General features: G+C 41.4%; 1 protein-coding gene and 1 pseudogene across 1 annotated transcript in view; both read left to right on the forward strand.

Moving 5' to 3' along the window:
- Nucleotides 1-21778, forward strand: part of Synpo2 (synaptopodin 2) — a 207579-nt gene that overhangs the window by 124449 nt on the left and 61352 nt on the right. The gene's annotated exons all lie outside the window — the stretch shown is intronic.
- LOC115072516 lies at nucleotides 20356-20455 on the forward strand (annotated as a pseudogene).

Raw genomic sequence — 21778 nt, forward strand, 5'->3', positions numbered from 1 at the left:
CTGTTGGTGTGGAAGTGCAACACTGGGCTCTTTAGATTTCAGTCTCCTGGGACTTGCTGAGGCAACTACTTGGTAATCACATTGCTTTTGAAAGCACAGGTCAGTTAGCTAAGGAAAATTCCTAGTCTCTAAACAGATGCATTTATTTATTGAATATACCTAACTGATTGGTACCTTCTAGATTTTGCTACCTATTAGTGATTTTCTGTTGCTGTGACATAACACCATGACCAGAAACCACTTATGGAAGAAAGTGTCTATTTGGGCTTATAGTTGCAGAGGGGAAGTCCACAATGGTGGGGAGGCATGGCAGCAGGAGCAGGAATCTGAGAGATATCTTCCACTGCAGACATGAGGTAGAGGAGTGAATGGAAACTGGGTTGAGGCTATAAACTATCAAAACCTGCCCCCAATGACATACTGCCTCCAGCAACGTCACATCTCCTAAAGGTTCCTTAACCTTTCCAAATGGTGCTATCAACTGGGGACCAAGTGTTCAAACACGTGGACTATGGGGACATTTCTCCCTAAGCCACCGCACCACCTTCATGATGTCCAGAGTACATGCCTTGCAGAGGGCTGCAGATGCTCTGATGACTACCAGGCAGTGAATCACATTTCAAGGGCAAAGAGAAAAGAATTGTTATTTTTTAATGTGTTTTGTTTTTTAAATTTTTTGATGTATTTATTTTTATTTTATGTGTATGAGTGTTATGCTTGCATGGATGTAAGTGCACCTGTGTCGTGCAATGTGCAAGGAGATCAGAAGAGGGAGTCAGATCCCTTGGAACTGGAGTTAAGGATGGTTGTTAGCTGCCATGTGGGTGCTGGGATTTGAACCCTGGTCTTCTGCAAGAACAGTCGTGCTCTTAACTGCTGAGCCATCTCTCCAGACCCAAGAATTATTTTTATATGTTTCAGATAGTATTCTATGCATTTTGATGAGAAAATTAACCAGGAAAAATTTTATAAAGTATGAGTTTTGCTCCTTAGGAACCAAAAGATTTTTAGTAGACAAAACTTCAAACAAATAAGTTGGTGTGACTGTCAATTTCAATCCTCTTTTAAATATGCATTGACAGATATTTTGGTGCCTGGCTCACAATTTGTTTCCTGTTGAAGAAGGAGCATTGGAGGGGATGAGAATCCCTGAGGTCTGTACTGGTTTCAGCTGCACCACCGGCTGTGCAACCTTGAATAGGGATCTTAGTCATTTGCCCTGACTCAGAGTCTTAGTCTCTGAGTCATTTGCTCTCTAAATAAGAGGGACTTCGTGTGTTAATTTCTTTAATTTCTCACAATTCTACAACTATGTGTGACTGTGAATTATTATACCATTTCAATAAATGGATCAAAGCTTGAGATTTTAAACTGTCCTTCCTCCCTCCCTCCCCCTCTCCTCTCCTCTTTCTTTCTAGCCTACAACAGATCCTGTAGAGATAAAGGCAAGTTTCTTGCTGAAATGACATCTGGTTTAGCCACTTACAGGTACCCCACAAAACACTCAGAGACTCAGTCTTGTCTTCCATAAAATGGACTTAGCAGTGGGTACTCAGAGCTCTTGAGAGAACTGATGAGCAATTGGTAAAGCAATCTGTCCAGGTGCTGTCAGATCAGAAGGAGATATAATACCAAGAACAGGGGAGATGTTCTGAGTAGTCTGTACTGAGTTCATAGACTCCGCATGTTGTCTAGAGGGTCTGAGAACAGCTAGTGCCAGGGCTGAGGAAGGAGGCACCTGTGATCTGAAGGCCAAAGCAGATAGGAAGATGGAGTGGGTGGTCTGGGAGCACAGATTGTTTCCTTCTGGCCCTACTGCTGCCCTTGCTGGTACTTTTTAAAAGCTTTTGAGGTAGAGATGTTAAATTCCACAATATTTTGGTATAAGAAGTAATTTTTTTTCTCAAGAAACTGGCAAAGGGGAAATAAAAGAGGTTTGGGAATAGAAGAGACCTGGGGGTGGGGGTGGGGGTTAGAAATAAGGGCTCACAGGAAGCAATGTGAGAAGGAGCAGAGCCAGGGGCAGAACCCCAGCCAGGCAGTGAGGGCGGTTGACCAGGTGATCAGGAACAAGTCACTGCCCAGGGATGGGAAGGGAAATGGCTAAGGAAGAAAGCCCCTGGAACCCCATGAGCTGATGCCTTCCCAAGGCTGGGTCATGGGAACATTCTCCTAAGGGCAGCTTTTCTTTCAGTGCAAAAGAACTTGCTAACAGGGCCTGGAGAGGTGACTCAACAGGTAATAGCACTGGCTGCCCTTGCAGAGGACCTGGGTTCAGTTCCCAGCACCCACGAGGAAGCTAACAACCATCAGTAACTCCAGTTCCAGGGGATCTGACACCCTCTTCTGGACTTTGCAGGCATTTTGCTCACAGCTGCACTTACAGACACATAGGCAAAACACTCATACACATAAAATAATAAATTTTAAAAAAGATCTTGCTAACAGGTGAAAGTATACCTGTTAGGCTTCGCATCATTTTTCTCCATTTCATTATATATTCAATGGAGGATGACTTTCTGTTTTTGTTTTTTGAGGTAAGGTCTCCCTGTAGTCCCAGTGGGCCTGGAACTCACCATATAGACCTGGATGGCCTCCATCTCACAGAGATTCACCTGCCTCTGATTCCTGAGTGCTGGGCTAAGGAAGACTTCTTGATGACTGCCTAGGAAGGCAGGAAACCACAGAAAACAGACACATACCATATACTACACAAATGTATACCACACATCACATACATATACTTCATGCCATACATACAACACACATACCATACATATGCCACATACCACACACAGTACAAATCACATACACACTAGACACCACACACACCACATACACACACTACACCACACACACACACACACACTGTACATACATCATACACACTACACCATACAAACCATACACACACACCTTATACACTATGCCACACAAACCATAACACACAGCACACACAACAGCACACACTACACCACATACACATACCACACACACCACACATACCACACACACTATACCACACACACATACCACACATACACACACCATACACATACATCATACATCACACATACCACATACACACTATACCACACATATTACACCACACACACCACACCACACACATATCACACACCACACACATACAAACAGCGGCCCTGGATTAGTAACACAGCCCGAGCTATTTGCTCCGGCTGCACAGGCTCCATTTGCAATGTGGCATGCTGCTGAAAAGCTGTATGAAAATTCCTGCTTCACCTTCATACCAAGGCTATAAAGCACCTATGACCTCACCACTCTCTGAGCTGACAGAGCTGGTTTCCAGGAGAACAGCACAGCAGGGGGGAAGTGGACAAGGAGAGGAAGGAGAGACCAGCAAGTTCAGAGAATTAAAACATTTGTTTCTCCTTTTTTAGAAACCAGTTATTCCAGTTACATAAATGCACATGGGGCTCCTCTCTCTCTCTCTCTTTCTCTCTCTCTCTCTCTCTCTCTCTCACACACACACACACACACATACACGCTTCTGCTAAGACATAAGTCTAGAAAATCTTTAAGCAACTGAAGCATTCACTGGTACCCAAGCCTGTCATGTCTAGGGTTTCAAAGGAGTGGGGTGAAGGAATCTGTCCTACGCTCCAGTGGACCATTTAGCCCACATGGCTCTTTCTACCAGCACACTTGCCTTTCAGGACACATAGCTCTCCATTTCATACCCACCAGTTGTGCTCTCCTCGGCTTTGAGGCATTATATGCATCTGTGTGACCACGCTGTAAGACAGGCAGGCATCACAGCTCTAAGGTCCTTCTATATATAATTAAAAGAAGAAGACATCAATTGACAGGAGAAAAATTAAAATGGAAAACTGTTTTCACCCTCCAAACTCTCATATGGAACATAGCCATATACACACACTTATATAGACTTGTGTTTTGATACTGGATTCTAGGCTGATAACAGATACTAAGATAAAGCAACATCTTAATAATTTCCTTAAATAGATACTCCTAAGAAATGCGATTATTCATTCCTCATTCCCAAAGCCCATTGATGATTTAAGCCTGCTGCAGACTTTCTAAGTAAATCATGAGAACTTTTATTTAGAGTTTCAGTTTAAATTCACAGGTTACCCAGTATGCCTGGGAACCAGAGTACTAAAAATAAAAGAATGGGGGAAGGTGCTATTTCTTTATCACAGTCACCTATAACTAGTGTGAAGGGTCCAGTGGCTCCAGAAGACTTCTGCTAAACCATCGATTTCTCATTTCCCAAAGGCAACTTTTCAAAACCCATCTGGTGCTTTTCCTATTTGTAAATTACACCCTTGGGTTCTTCCTTGCGTTTTTCCAATTATAAACATAATCCAATGGCATTCCACTGTGGGAGGGGAATATGTGGCTCTCTCACCCCTCCCCACTCCCTGCCTCCAGCTCCCCTCATCCCCTTTTGTCCTCAGCCCATTCTCCCTATGTGTGTGGTTTTTTAGGCTAAACAATGTACTATGGCCACTTTTCCCATCACTTTAAAGAGAATCCTTTATTCTCTTTAGGATTTAGCAGCAGCCAGGCTGGGCGTGTTATTGCACACCTGTACTGCCAGCACTTGGGAAGCTGAGGGAAGTAACTGAATCAAGTTCCAGAGCAGCCAAAGCAAACCTTGTCTAAAACAAACAAAAATGGCTAACAACTGTGCTGGATAGTGGCAGTTGTCAACTTGACACACCTGAGAAGAGAGGCCCTCAATTGAAACCACGCCTCCATTGGATTGGCCTGTGGCCATGCCTGTGAGGCATTTTCTTAAATTGCTAACTGGTGTGGGAGGGCTCAGTCCGCTGTGGGTGGTGCCACCTCTGGGCAGGTGGTTGTGGGTTGTTTAAGAAAGGCTGAGCGCAGGCCGAAAGGTGAGCTAGGAAGCAACATCCCTCTGCTGTCCTCCTCATGCTTCAGTCCCTGCCTCCAGGTTGCTGTCTTGAGTTTCTGCCCTGACTTCCTTCAAGGACGAACTGTGATTAGGACGTGTAAACCTGATAAACCCTTTCCTCCCCGAGTTGGATTTGGTCAGAATGTATTCCAGTTTCTGACCCAAAGTCCAAAGCTACTCTGATTCTTCTTGCCATGTGTGTTATTTTTTTCTCTCAGAAACTTAGATCTTTTGGTGAAATTTCATGATGGTGTGCCTTGGTTTTAGTCTATTTTCATTTATCATGTGAGTCCTTTTAATTCAGAAATTCTTTCCTTCAACTGTTAAGAATTTTTCTTTATTTATTTGATGGTTTTTTGTCACTATTTGTTTTCCCGGTCTGAAATTTCTATCTTTTGGATATTAGACCATCTGTTTGCATTCCCTAACTTTCTTAGCATTTTTCTTCTGTTTTCATTTCTTTGTCTTGCTATTGAAACACATTTGGTTGTAAAAGAATCTGGGAAAGTTCCTCAAAACTATCTTCCAAATTCTCTACTGAACTATTAATGTCTGCTAAGACGGTTTTAATTGTCAAGAGTCTTTCTTATGCTTTCTAATATTACATCCTCTTTCTGCTTCTCAAATTTGTTGTCAGTCTAGAGATAGTTGATTGTTTTTCCCCAAGAATAGTCTCTGTTTATTTTAAACTTTTCTTTTTAAAAACATTTTATTTATTATTTTTATTTTATGTGTATGAGTGTATTACCTGCATGTGTGTAAATGCCCTGAGTTGTGCAATGCCTGTGAAGGTCAGAAAAGGGTGTTGGATCCCTTGGAACTGGAGTTATGGACAGTTGTTAGCCACCAGGTGGGTGCTAAGCATCAAACCTGAGTCCTCTGACAGTGCTCTTACCTGCTGAGCCAACTCTCCATCCCCTATTTTAAACACGTCTGGTCTCTCTTTTACCATAGAAATGTTCCTATAAGTTCAAAAGCTGATTTCCATCTCACTCTCCTCACAGTAGGGAGAATAAGCTGGGCCATTTCTTGGCAAACCCTGAATGTTGTGGCTTTCATTGATGAGCTGATGAGAATCTTCTTGGCTTTTTCTAGAAGGATAAGAAATCCAGCTGCCAGGATTCCAAGAGCCCAGATAGGAGCTGTGTTTGAAGAGACCAATCTTTAGATCACAAGTTCAACTTGCATCTTCCATGAGTCTGTTCTCAACCGTGCCTGGTACCTAACAGGGTGTGTGAAGGGCACCTTGACCCAATGGGGTGACAAAAAAAAATCACTTGGCCATGGGGAGAGGAAATGGTATTGAAGTATCTAATGTCTTATTAAACTATTTTTAACTAGTCTTTCTGTTTTTAACTCTACCCTTTTGCCCCACCTTCAAGAAGAAACTGTTTTTACAAATTCCCCCAATCTGCAGAATTACACATGGTAAATTGTGATGCTTTTTGACTTTCTCCATTTTGGGGGGGGGGCTTAGGAGTCAGCATTCTAGGTCACGTGGTCTATAGAACTTGTTCAAAATTATCTTTCTTTGTAACTGAGGAAACTTTTCAAATGGTTTGTTTGTGGTGTGTGTGTGTGTGTGTGTGTGTGTGTGTGTGTGTGTTTGTGAACTGGTTATTTTGAATAGCCTTAGCACCAAAGAAGTCTCTGGATAGTTTATACAACTGGAACATTCAGCAAATTTATTGCATTCTACAGAGAGAATGAATTACTTGATATTCGTGTATTGTAGCTGAGTGGGATGGTACACTCCTGCAATCCCTTCACTTGGGAGGTAGAGACAGGGGGATTCCTGTAAGTTTTAGGCCAGTCTGGTCTACAAAGCAAGTTCCAGATCAGCCAAGGTCTCAAAGTATGACTCTGTCTCAAACTATGAAAAAAAATATTGACTCTCAGATGTGGATTCAGGGAAACAGAAGTTCCCAGACTTTCATGTGAGACACTGAGAGTTCAAGATGTCAGCTTCCTCGACAAGTGAACACGGAGTAAGGGGACCTACGGCCCACCTGGCCACACTTACCTGATACCATCAGTAACAAGTAACATAAAACTGCCTCCTAGAGATTAGTCTGAACTTGAAGGTGTGAACGTTGGCTTCCTAACTGTGGCTTTGCTGCTGCATTGCACTGTGTGAAGAAGGAAAGGCTCCGATGCAGTTGTTCACGGTAGAATATGAGGGGTAAAGGAAAAAGCACGACTTTAGTAGAGCACAAACTTTCCAGGGAATCTGTGTTCAATACCCCAAACCCAAAGCATCTTGTAGACATAGTGAAAGAGTTACTTGAGGTCCAGTACTGCACTTTTTTAGCAACAAGCACTAGGAAGCTGGGGATTTGCTAAGCAAATCTGGCAACTGTCATGGTCTTAGGATTTACAAACTACAGCTACCTTATAAGAAAAGAGAGGAATGTACTGTACTTTCGGAACAAAAATATCACACCCTCAGAATTCATGGTACTTATCAAAAGAAATGTCAGGATCCAAGGAGGGAATGATCAAGATCTATCAGTAAGTGTCCCTGATCTCTGTCTATGACGTCATAATTGAACTTTGGATACTACCCAAAGGAACGTGATGCCTGTTTTTTGTCTTTTATAATAGTCATAACATTTTATTTTTGTATTGGATATATCTGATAGCAACAGACACACGTGATGGAGACTGCTGGGCTGTGTTTATGGCTTTCCCATTAAGCTAAAATAGTGAGGACCACCCTCTGTAGTGGGAATTGCAACATACAGACACTGTGTCCCTAACTACCATTTGTCTTTCATTCTACCTTTATTATCAACTAACTTTTCTTTATTGTATGTTTATTACAATTTTTGTAGCCATCTTAAATTACCCACTATTTCTTCAGGTCCCCTCGACTTCTTGTCTTATTATTTTATTGCACTATTCTGAAATAGGGGCTTCTTACAGCAATAAGATTCACAATAGGTAGTGCACTTGGCCCTTTGTACCAGGTGGAAAGATATGGTCCCTACTGTCATGAAATACACAAATATTTATTTAAACACACACGGGCGGGGGGAGAGAGAGAGAGAGAGAGAGAGAGAGAGAGAGAGAGAGAGGCCAAAGACAAGTGAAGCAAGAATGTAGAGAAAAGGAAATCTTGCATACTGATGCTTGGAATGTAAATTATTCCACCCTTAAGAAAAACAGTATGAAAACTGCCCCCCCCAAACAAATATATCCAAAGGAAATGAACTGCCATATAACCCAGCCATATCCCTCGGTATATACCCAAATGAGTCTAAATCAACCTATGACGGGGACACCTGCACGCCTACAGTCAAGATCAGAGAGGGAAGGAATGCAGCACGCTCAGCTCACTTTCCCCTCTTTTAAGGTTCGGGACACAACCCCAGGGAATGGCACTGCCGCTTTTAGGCTGGGTCCGCCCACATCAATTAACATAGTCAAGACATGCCCACAGGCCAACCTAATCTAGACGGTTCTTTATTGAGACCTCTTCCCAAGTGATTCTAGATTGTGTCAAGCTGACAATTAAAACTAATCCTCACAGTGCCAGAAGTGTCACTCCACTTTTAAACCAATCACACCTTCGTTATGTTAATGTGGATCTCAACTCCTTCCCTATGCAGATACTGGGGAACAGACAGAACATCTGATGGGCATACTTGTATACTAGCATCTTGGTCTTGAACCTTTGCTATGTATAGTTCACGTCAAGAAATAGTAACACATGAAATATAAATGTGTCAAAGGATCTTGTGAGAATGTATCATAGATACACTCTCACAAAGAATTTGTATGATGTGTTATTCCAGAGGGAGAGAGAGTACCAACAAACAAATAGCAGGGAAAACCAGCAAATACTGGCACAGCTTTCCACTCAAGTCTTTGTTCGGGAAATCTGTAACATTCACCTTCACAGATTAATCTTTAGCACACAGTACCTTGCACACACTCAGTGCTCAACATATGTCAGCACTTAGAGATTAAGTCACTCCTGATGAATCTAGTGCCCTTCTCACTGTGGGTCCTGATGACTATCTGTCAAGATATGTCATATAACTAGCCTTCAATGACAGATGTCCAATTGCCAAGTTCTTTCCAGGAAGACAAACCTAGAGCCAAAGTTCTCCCTGGGAGTACTCAGTACTTATTGAATGAATGACTGAATGAGTGAATGCCTTCAAATCTGAGTGAAATGAACTCTGAAACTTGGAAATATTGGTTCAAATTGCACAGGCTTTTTTTTCAAATATTTTGAGACAGGGTCTCCTGGTATGCCAGATAATCTGGAACTCACTATGTGCACGATCTGCCTGCCTCTGCCTTCCAGCTGCTAGGATTAACAGCGAGCACCAGGACAGAAACCACAAGCATCACATTAGATACAGAGCAGGCCTTTGACAAAATCCAATATGATAAAAGTCCTGGAGAATCTAGGCATACGGGGACATGGCTCAGTACAGTAAAGGCAATATACAAGTCCACAACCAACATCAATCTAAACAGAGAAACACTCAAAGCATTTCCACTAAAATCAGGAATGAGGCGGGGATGTCCTGTTCAATGAAGTGCTTAAAGTTTTAGCTAGAGAAGGAGGAAATAAAGGCGATACATAGGAGAGGAAGAAGTCAAAGTAGCCTTGTTTGTAGGTGATACGATTCTATACCCAGAAGACACTAAAGGCTCCTCCAGAAAACCCCTACAGCTGATAAAGATTCAGCAAAGCAGGAAGATACAAAACTAACACATAAAAACCAGCAGCCTTCCTATACACCAACAACAAACATACTGAAAAAGAAATCGGGAAAACAATTTCCTTTGTCATCGCCTCAAAAAATAAACTTGGAATAAATCTAACCAATGAAGTCAAAGACTTGTACAATGAAAACTTTCAAACACTTAAGAAGAAATTGAAGAAGATACCAGAAAATGGAAAGACACCCCATGTTCATGGATTGGTAGGATTAATGTTATGAAAATGGCCATCCCACAAGCTCAATCTACAGCCAGAAATGGTGCTACACTTTAATCCCAGTTCTCAGAAGGCAGAAGCAGGTGGATCTCTGTGAGTTTGAGGCTAACCTGGTCTGCACAGCAAGTTCCAAGCCAGCTGGGGCTACAGGGAGACTTTGTCTCAAAAAGCAAACAAACCAAAAGCGATCTACAGATTCAGTGCACCCCCCCCTAAAAATACAGTGTTATCCTTCACAGAAATTGGCAAGCTAATATTAAGTGTCATGTGGAAACAAACAAAAAGCAGGGTAGTCAAAACGATCTAGAACAATAAAAGAATATCTGAAGTTATCACCATCCCTAGTGTTAAGTTGTACTACAGAACTGTAGTAATGATGACAGCATGGTACTGGCATAAAAACCAGTACCATGTAAGTCCATGGATAGAAGGACTGGGATGTAAGTCCATGCATCCCTGCCACCTGGTTTTTCACAGAGATCAAAAATGCACATTGGAGAAAAGACAGCACCTTCAACAAACAAATGACATTAAGCGGGATAGCTACATATAGAAGAATGAGACGATCTTTATCTCTCACCATCCACAAAATTTGACTCCAAATGGAAGAAGGACCTTAACATAAGATCTGATACCAGGGGCTGGAGAGATGGCTCAACAGTTAAGAACACTGGATGTTCTTGCAGAAGACCCGGGTTCGAATCTCAGCATCCACATGACAGCTAACAACTGTCTGTAACTCCAGTCCCAGGGGATCTGACAGCCTCTTCTGCTCTCTGCGGGCATTGCATGACAGGGGTGCACTTACCTACATGCAGGCAATACACTCATACACATAAAATAAAATAATAAATTATTTTTAAAAAGGATCTGATACCCAGGGTCTAGTGGAGGAGAAAGTAGGTGATACATTTCAATAATAGGCCAGGAAAGGACTTTCTGAGCAGGTCACTAGTAGAACAGGCATCATGACCAACATTGACAAATGGGACTCATGAAACTAAACAGCTTCTGTATAGGAAAGAACCCCATCATCCAAGTGAAGATGCAGCTTAAAAAATGGCAAAAATCTTTACCAGTGATAGTCAGTCTCTAGAACATACAATGAACTCCAAAAACTAAACACTAAGAAAACGAGCAACAACCGGGCAGGGAACTTAAACAGAGTTCTCAGAAGAAGAAATGCAAATGACCAAAATTAATTTTTTAATGTTCAACATCCATGGAGGCAGTGGATGGTTACTGAGGGCAGGTGATCAGGGAACTGCAAGTTAAAACTGATTTGAGATTTCGTGTTACCCAGCAGAATGGCTAGGACCAAGAAATTAAATGACAACAAATGCTGGTATGGGTGTAGACTTATCCACTGCTGGTGGAAGGAAGTACAGACTTGGACACCAGTATGGGAACCAGTGTGGAGGCTCCTCAGAAGACTGAAAATAGGTCCCACACAAGATCCAACTATACCACTCCTGGATCTGTTCTCAAAGGACTCTTAATCCTACTACAGAGATACCTCTCATCCACGTTCATTGCTGGTCTAGTCACAATAGCCGGGAAATGGAAGCAATTTGGATGTCTGTCAACTGATGAATGAATAATGAAAATGTGGTTGTTATACAAAATATTATATTATTCATTTATATGAAATTCACAGTTAAATTGATGAAACAATCATCCTGAGTGAGGTAACCCAGACCCAGAAAGACAAAGGTCACATGTTCTCTTTCATAGATGGGTGCTAACTTGGAATCTTTATTCCTCATGCAAACTTTGGATGGAATGTCTTAGCAAGCATAAATGAGATTAATTAGTCATAGAGACCACGTTATTGTGAAAGATACTGCCAAAACATTCATTGAAGAAAGAGTAAGAATGATTTAATTCAAATCCAAAAGGTCTTATTGCAAGGAATCTCAACATTACTTAAATTTTGTTTCATAAGTACTTTCTAAGGTTATGACTCTTTTCTAAAGAAATTATAATGTGGTTTATCTTTTTCCTTTAAAGGTATAATTTTATTGGCTGCTGTATAGGTTGCTTGAACTATTACAATATGCCACAGTATTTAAAATTAACACAACTAACATGAAGATTGTTTATTCTGTCTAACAAGCACTTGATAATTCCATTTGCTTTCAGTTTTTGTAATAATAAAGGGGAAATTATATTTACTTTCAAATGGGAGTCAAGAACAAATGGAGGTTGTGTTGTGGTTGTGCCTGCCTTTAATCCCAGCAGTTGGGAAGTGGATGAAGGAGGATCAGAAGTTCAGGTCCAGCCTCTGCTACATGGAGATTTTTAAGGCCAACTAGGATTACATTAGACTCTGTCTTTAAAGAATGGAGGCAGTAGATGGTTACTGAGGGCAGGTGAGTCAGTTTTCAGGAATGCGGCCTCTGAGAGGCTTCAGCAGCTGGTCCTACCCCATGCTACCCCCCTCCCACATGTACTGGGAGCACTGAGTGAACTCAGTGGTGGTGGTGGGAGGGTAGGGGAGGAATTGAATGGGAGGGATTGGGAAGTAGACTTTATTAAAACCCAGCATGACAGTCCCAAACAATACAAAACAGTGGATGGCCAGGCTCTGAAGAACAATACGCAAGTTTCTTCCCATCAGTCTTCATATGTGTACATTGCATATATACTTGCGTGCATGCATGTGTACCTACACACACATGCGCACATAGGCACACAAGTACAGGATTCTGAATTAAACCTGAAATTAATTGCTTTTCCTTTTATTTTTTCACCTAAGGGTCTAATAATGGCATTAGCTTCACAAAATTGTGAAAACTGAATTAGTTAAGCAGTGTCTGTATTAGAGTAACTGCGACATGAGCATTGCTTCTATAATTACTATCAACCACCTGAACATTATTACTACAAAACAGGCTGAAAGTCTAAGCACAGTTTTCAAAAACCTTCTCAATACCAAAATTAAATAAAATATTGTTTTTAAAAACGGAGCCGGGTGTGGTGGCGTATGCCTTTAATCCAGCACTTGGGAGGCAGAGGCAGAGGCAGGTGGATCTCTGTGAGTTCAAGGCCAGCTTTGGTCTACATAGTGAGATCCAGGCCCGCTGGGGCTACAGGGAGACCCTGTCCCAAAAAGACTGAAAAAATAACAGAAAAAAAATGAAATCTTTTGTTTTCAACATGATACATTCTTGTGAATAAAAGTTTTAGTTAAGAGACTTGGAAAGATGGCTCATCAGTGAAGAGTGCTTACTGCTCTATCAGAGGACCAGATTTGAATCCCAGTACCCACATCTTGTGGCTCACAAACACTTTTAACTCCAGCTCCAAGAGACAGGACACTCCCTTCTCACCTCTGTGAGTACCCACAGACACCATGAATGCACAGAAACACACATGCACCCATAAATAAAATTAAATAAGCAATTTTTTAAAGTTCTAGTTAAGAATTTGGTTGTGTTATAACATTTCCATTATTTTCTGGCAAAAAATATAATCAAATGTACACATATCTCCAAATGTATCTCCATAATCAAATGTGGATGGAGACTGTACGTAAGAGCTTTGAGGAGTTCATTCTGCATGTGTGATCTGGTACATGTGAAATTTGGGCTGTAGTTTTTCCAGCTGGGGGCTGGACCTGAGCAGCATGCTAGCTTGCATTGTTTGCTGCTTCTTACCTGTAGAGTTCTGAATTTGGAATATCTTTGTTCTTTAAACAATAAACATCACATAGTGGAAAAGCCATGCTCCCCCCAATCATAAACTAATGATCCTAGATTTATCTTCCAGTTCTTTGAAAAGTAGTTATTTGAATCTCAATACACACATTTGGCCCCCAACGTGTTTCTTTAATGTATATTATGACAAACAATGGTTTGTGGTATCAAATAGTAGATCTCAAAACCCCATGAAAAAGCTTGGTAAAAATTCAGATACACAAACTCCTGCTTCTGGGATATAGGTGCAGTTTCTTAGACGACGGTAGAATAAAGCTGGTTTTCCGTTGGAAGGGTCCTTATTCTAGAACAGTGTCATGTTCACCAAAGGCTATAAAGCCTCTGTCCTAGAAGGCCATCAGTAGTTTGTGCCCACTGAGCACAGCACAGACTCAAACCCTAATGTGTGTGGGAATTGTCTGGGGACAAATGTTAACAGCAGAGGCTGACTTCTGAGGAGCCGCCAGCTGGCTCCAGTGCACTGGTCTGTGACCTCCGTTTTAAGTAGCCAACATGGGTTTTTCCCTATTCATCTGTAAAGTCATGACCTACCTACCTACTCAATAACTGTTTTGAGTACTCATCTAGACACTCTAGTAGGAAGCATCAGTGTTGTGTGAACAGACAGTTCATCTAACGAGCAGTATCATTAGCTTATTAACCGAATGAAGTGGTACAGCAAAGGCTTGCGTTTCCAACGGCAATTCCGCACATAAATTCCACACAGATCTCTAGAAGTTTGAGAGTAGCCCAAGATTCTTGCCGGCCTCTGTGACACTCTCCTTGGCTGGCTATGACTCAGGATCTCGAAGGCAAGATGATGACATTCACACAGGATCTCCTTGATCAGAAATAGATAGAAGACCTAGTAGTCAGTCCTAACAAGGAACATGACCAGTTTTAACCTGAATCACCAGAGCACTTACATGAGCAGAGGTCAGCTGGCAGGATCCTGGATGCTCGTCTTGAAGTACTGGATTTGGAAGTCTTTCCCGCTGCCTAGCTCAGCTCTCTGGGACCTGCCAAGACACACAGGCAAGCCAGGCTCACTGGCAACTGTGGTAGGATCTTTGCCTTGGCACTGCAGTCTGCGCCACACATGTTCATCTATACAAGTTACAGCCAGTCCTGCACATAGTGATGTTTTAAGTTTTACTGCTTGCCTAGGGGGCAGACGATGCAAGCAGACCTGCAGAGCTGTTTATTAAGTCGTGGTATGACTGGTGTCTTTGCTGGGGACACTCAATTACCTCTGCTGTCTAGCATGAAGTGGGACCAATTCCTTTCATGAATATACTGGAAATTTCCTATTTATCTCATAGCAGTTTAATAATGTCATACCTAAAGAAGACTCTGAGGAAAATATAAATAAGTGGGTGGGAGAATTCCTGTTAGCCCAGGGACTAAGGCAAGTAGAGGCAGACTTTTAGATAAAATTTAATTGCATCATTTGTTCAGGATATATTTGTTGCAGACCTATTATGTGCAAGACATAGTTCAGGCTGAGGAAGACACAAAGCTTTTGTGTTGCAGTGTCAGCTCCCAAGGAATTTTAACTTGTCATCTTTGGAAACTGAATGAGAACTATTTCAAGGCAAAACTGACATCTCAGGGCAGTGGAGCGATCCCCTTCCCTCTCTTCCACAAAGGAGAAGATCCCTTAGCGAAATCTCCAGAATGAACATTGGTTGGTTTTAGGCATGCTCTCTCAGGACATGCTAGGCAAGTGTTCTCCCACCAAGCCCCAGCCCCAGCACACAGTTCTTAGAGGCATACTTTCCTGGTCTCTGTCAGCCTTGCTTCCTCAGGCCATCCAGGCTTCTGCTTGCCCCTGAATTTCCCTTGATGGAGCATCCTCCTATCCTGTTCAGACACCAAGAGGCCAGGGATGCTTAGAATCCTTTCCTTTCACCTCAGTGATTCTCAAAGCTTGATCTACAGATTTCTGGTAAGATCTGAGATGTCTTTGGACCAAAACAATCTTGCTAATACTGAGACATTATTTGACTTATTTTTCTTTTTAAAATATTTTATTTACTTTTATTTTATGTGTATGAGTGTATTGCCTGCATGTGTGTAAGTGTACCCGTGCTGTGCAATGCCCTTGGAGGTCAGAAGAAGGCATCAGATTCCCTGGAACTGGAGTTACAAACTGCTAGCTGCCATGTGGGTGCTGGGAATTGAACCCTGGTCACAGCTATGCACCTGCCTGAGGCTTGATTTTCTTCCACACTTTAATCAACACAGCACATACAGCAGATTCATTTATTTTCTACAAAGCTCAAAGATGGAAGACATTTACAGACATGGAAACTGCGCCAATATTCTCACTAAATAATCTGATATAAAAAATATGGCTGTCAAGCAGGGTCACCGGACCCTCACCTGAGTATCCAGCCACTCTTCCCAGCCAACTAGTCCAGCCTTGGAAGACAAAAGAAAAATGAGGAAGAACCCAATAGAAGGATGCTTTTGGAAGCCCTTGTCAAGAAAGTCCAATGGACTCTCATATGCACATTTGAAAATTGCTGTTCTGACTTTTTTTGAGTTCCCTGTCTAGAACTTGTAATGCTAATTACTCTTGCCTTTACTTCTCCTTCACATCTCCACTTTCTTTTCCCCTTAGAGATAAGCATTATGCAATTTGGGAGTCTTTTACATAGACCCACTGAAGGGGTACTCCAGTTGCCTCACCCTACGTTCCTGCTCAGCACCAGAGCAGTCTGCGTCCCTATTCCCTATTGGCAATTTGGATAACCCCTTCAGAGGATGGTGTGATAAGAAATGTATTCAGTTTCTTGGCTAAAAGTCAAAATGTCCTTGGGCTTGTTAGCAACATACTCTGTTCCAAAGGCCAAAAATGTCAAAAGTATTTGGGAGCTTGTATCTAATCCTTAAAAGATTTTAGGGTTACCTCTTCAGAGGGGGGAATGTTGGAGGGGAGGGAATGGGCATGGATTTGATCAAAACACCTTATATACATGTATGAAATTCTCAACAAAGTTTTTGTAAAAATTAAAAAATAAAGAAAGAAAAAATATGTCTGTATTCTTATAAAAATACATTTATGCTAAATGCACGGGTTTACTGTTATTTTTAAGTAATTAATAAAATTTAAATTTCTAATTTTCTATTTCTAACATTATAAGCCCCAGTAAATAGAACCTACCAGAAAAATCACTGAAGTCCTTTCTCATGTTTAACAGTGAAAATAACTTCTAAGATCTACATGTTTGATAGTTGCCAGTTTAGGTTACATACTCTAAATACTTAGGAGGGCCTAAATTAAATTCTAGTTTAGCAAAGTTTTGGAAATGAATCGTGAACACCGCTCCTGTCTAGCTTGTTTCTCCATTGCTGTGACAAAATACTCTGACCAATACCAACTTGGGGAAGAAAGGGTTTTTTTTTTTTTTTTTAAATAACTACATGATTAGAAGAAGCATTTCATTACAGCTTTAACATATTCAGTAACACACTCCAGAGCAAGTGTACATCTCTTTCACAAGTGGCTGGAAGTTTCTAGGTTCAGGAAAGGGTTTTTTTTAGCTTACATCTCCTGGGTCACAGTTCATCTCTGAGGGAGCCAAAGGTAGGAACTCAGGGCAGGAACCTGGAGGCAGGAGCTGGAGCACAGGCCATAGAGGAATGCTGCTTACTGCCTTGCTCCCCGGCCCCTGCTCAGCCTTCTTTCTTATGCAAAACAGGCCCACCTGCCCAGGGGTGGCACCACCCACAGTGGGCTGGGCCCTCCCACATCACTCAATAATGAAGAAAATGCCCCACAGACATGGCCACAGGCCAGTCCAATGGAGGACATTCACCAATTGAGGCTCCCTCTACCCAGGTGTGTCAGGTTGACACTAAAGCTATCCAGCACGCTTCCAAAGGGCTGGGTCTTCCTGGTACGATTAAATGCCCGGCCCTTGTACCACTCACGTTGCCACTTCTCTCATCCTCCTGGTGGCTGGTGGCAATTATCCCAGTTTTGTGACAATGTTCTTGCTTTTATCTTTTTTATTCTAATTCTTTTTTATCCTAATTCTTTATCTTTTTATCCTAATTATCCACTGTAAACTTTCTCTTTGGTTTTTAAGCATTAAACTGTAATTCTAATGTCGTTCCCCTCCTTGGGAATGTGCAATGCTTCTCATCCAATCCTACTTTAGATTGCCCACTCTCTCCTTTAGCTTGGTGGGATGTGCTCTTTCTGAAAGACAGCACAGGCTTTTCTGCATCTTACTGATCTCTAAAAACATTTTTTGTGAGTAGGGATGCCTGTTTTCAGTGCCCATATTTTGCTTTAACACAGCAGAGATATTAAAGTCTATGGAGTGGTTCAGAGTTTTCACACCTGGGTGTGCTTAACCCTTCCTAGACTTTTTGTCATTAAGATTTCATATGCTTTTAAATAATGGCTACTCACTCCTGGTTTTGGGATTACCATTAACTATATCCAATAACTATATATACTTAGTTATATAAGGGTAATTGTTCATCTCCCCATTTCTATTTTTCTGTTATCCAAACAATAAAGGTTACTAGACTTGTGTAAAATTAAGAAGACAGAGAGGGACCTCAACCCTTTGTGTAATATGCAGATATTTCAGTGAACTTTTTGTTTTGTTTTGAGACAGGGTCTCTCTGTAGCCCCAGCTGACCTGGAACTCACTATGTAGACCAGGCTGGCCTTGAACTCACAGAGATCCACCTGCCTCTGCCTCCTGAGTGCTGGGATTAAAGGCTTGTGCCACATCAGGCTCAGTGAACTTTTTTTCCTCTCCATTTTGACCACACAAAAGACATGTGGGCACACACACATGTATCCATAGCCATGAACACACATGCACATAACATGCACACCACACACCATATACATATATACATGTAAATAAAGGCATTTGAGAACTTACCTATAGGTTTTTAAGACAGCTAATTTATTATTAACAATGTAATTATTTAGTTATTGACTATATGACCAGTTGACAAATATAAATTGAAATTTGGGACATCCAAATAATGAATTCCACTACTGCTGTCTTTCTTTACCAGTTCCAGTTGAAAAGGCTACTTATTAGGCTGATCTTTTCTGACTTAGTGATGCCCCCTCCCCATTAACTGTGGGTAGAAACCGCAGCCTTGTGCATTGAGGCAAGCACTGTATCAGTGGATACATTCCCACCCAGGGCACATGTGCTTTTTTTTTTTTTTTTTTTTCTAATGTGTTTTCTTATTGAGCTACTTAAAAGTATTTTTTTTCATATTCTGTGTCAATTTTATGAAAATAGTCTGCCTATAGTTCAAAAACCTCTGTGCAGTCTTTCATAATTTAACCCAATGGAAAACGAATATACCCAGGGACATGTCCAGCATAAGCTCTGCTCCATCAGTATTTTCTGAAAGAGCTAGGATGTTTACATTCCTTGGGAAGAAGGAGAGGCAGAGAATACCATTCCATATTTGCAGTTGGTTTTCTGACACTATGAAGCCTGCTTCCTCACAGTACACAGCACCCACACTGCAGCATGCCTTCTGCCTGTGGAATCGCACTGGTATGCAGATTCTTAAGCATGCAGCCCAGTGGCTTAAGGCCTTTGCTCCTGCCAGTTATTACTCTTAGAATATTTCCCAAGTTGCTACCAGGAATGCGTTTTACTTTTATGGTGACTTATCCCTACGGGTAAGGAACACCATCCAAAAGGAAAAGCTGTTTGTTCAATATCACATAGATTTGTTGAAAGATCTGGTAGGGCAGAGTTTAGGAAGTGCCTTCAGGAGTCACCTCAACCATACTGGGAAACTGGGTACTCAGAGGACAGGGAACATCTGCTATAATAAGAAAAATGAGGCGCCAAGCGGCCACTGAGCTCTCAGCTGGTCCAGGGCTCCAACCTTCAGCCATGATTTGGGACTTCCAAGTCTCAGTAGAACCGAGGAAGCCAGACTAAAATCATACCCTAGTTTGGTACCAGCAAAAAGAAGCCCTCCAGTGAAATGCCTCTCTTCTTAACTCTGTTCCGAATACAAGTTTCAGCCTGGTGTGGAGGTTCAGGCCTAGAATCCCAGCACTTAAGAGATAAGACAGGAGGATCAGGAGTTCAAGGCCATCCTGGGCTACAAGAGACCCTGTCTTTAAAAAAAATTTTTAAGGTTCTTAAAGGTGTATCTACTGTGTTGACTCTTCCTGGCTGAGGAGTATCTGAGAAACCAGTTTTCCTTTGCAGCCTCTGCCTGGATAAGTACATGCATAAAGTCCACTAGACATCAGGGGCAGGGATGGCACGATCCAGTCAGCACTTCCCAGTCTTCCCCACTGACAGTTGACTTACCCCATTATTTTATTTCTTGTTTGCTTCCCGTGCATTCATTCCATGTGTTTTCTCCATCTTTATTGTTTCAATTTCTATGCTCTCCAGGATGCCTTTCGCTTCTTACAGTAAAGATTAGGTTTATTTTTATTCTCTTGTATTCCATTATTGATATCTTTTGTTTTTTCATTCAGAGAAGAATGTATCAATATTTGCAACTAATTTCCAGACATATTGTGTGCACGTAAATGAAAGTTCTCAATGACTGGTGAGTTTGGCCTTGTTATGAGGAAGCTTCCTAACCAAACGCTGAGGTTGGACTTCAGGCTCTGGATAGCCAACTCCTTTTTTAAAAGAGTCATTTACCTATTCCTAAAACCTCATCTACCATCATCATTGTGATTTCCCTGTATGCCCATGGCCATTCTGAGCCCTTCTCTTTGCTGTCAATAGGAAATATACACTTGTGCTTGCTCAGGTAGCACATACTAAAATTGGAATGATAGAGAGCTTAGCATGGCCTCTGTGCAAGGATGACATGCAAATGTGTGAAGTGTTCCATATTTTAAAAACAGAAAATATACATTTAATTAGGGCTTAGAGTTAAGAACCAACTGGAGAAGAGAATGCTGATTAAATCTTACATCATAGGCCTAAAGAAACTTCACTAAATGCCTGAGCTGGACAGCTGAGAATGGACCAGGGTTTCAGGAAGAGCGTTAGATCATAGACTACTTTTATCCCTGAAAGTAAATAGCATGGGTGGACAGCTTCTCAATTTATTCCATGAAATGCAAATAATATTAAATATCCCAAAGCAGTCTTAATTCTCCTTTTTTATTTTGTGGCACAAAATTAATCTTCCCTGGCATAAATCAGAGTGGCAAACAATGAAACATAGTATTGATTTACAGTATCAGCATCTCTAAGTGTGTGGTCTGATTGAACTGAGAGATAGAAAAGAAATACAGTATTTTATGGACAGCAGTTTCCTCATGGTCTAATGCAGCTGGTATGAAACGAGGTCTGGAAAAGACCACCCTCAGAGGACACAGGCACTCTGGGTCAAATCATGACTCAAGAGGCAGCTATCCTTCACACTGAATTGTAACACGTAGAATCATAATGTAGGCCATTTTTTAATTTAAAAAGTATTTTACAGATAACTCTAAAGTTACTTTTTAGAAAGGGAGAAATAGGAGCAAAGCAGGATGAACCCACAACTCCCAGACCATCAGCCTGCCCGCCCTTCTCCTGACTTCACTCACCATGTGTGTCAATTGTGGTCAAGCTCTTCTTACCTCTCTGTTTCTATCCTCACCCCAGAGATTACAGTGGAGAATTGAGTCCGCTGAATAGGTATACAATTTGCTTAGTAATTAGAAACACAGATCTGAAGTCAGATTTCATGGGCTCAAATTCTGGTCTTAGCTATGTGGTTTTTAGGTAAAGTGCTGATTTACCTGCTCCTTCATTCTCTTAACTATAAAATGAAGATGGTGGTAGTCTACACATATAAACACATTTATATTCCTTGTGGAGGTTTTGTAGGGATGCTGATACAGGCTTAAGAAACACCATACTAATTGTTCAAAGAAAAAGCTACTAATGTTTAATTCTTTGTATTATTGTTTAGCTGGCAAGCATACTAAACAAGCTTGTTTTAGGTTGTCTTTCCGTTCTGAAACGTGTACTTAGGAAAATTGAGATAAAACATTAAGATGAGATGATGCCAAATGTCTGCTTGACACTTGAAAATGGAGGGTCACAGAGTGTAGCTCAGTGGTGGAGTGTTTGCCTGGGATGTATGAAGCTCAGGGTTTGATCCCCAGCACCACTGAAAGACAAAATCAAATTTTAAAAATTTAAACCAGAAAACAAATGCAGATGT

This window comes from Nannospalax galili, unplaced genomic scaffold (assembly GCF_000622305.1).
Source record: "Nannospalax galili isolate Female #2095 unplaced genomic scaffold, S.galili_v1.0 scaffold142, whole genome shotgun sequence".
NCBI lineage: Eukaryota > Metazoa > Chordata > Mammalia > Rodentia > Spalacidae > Nannospalax > Nannospalax galili.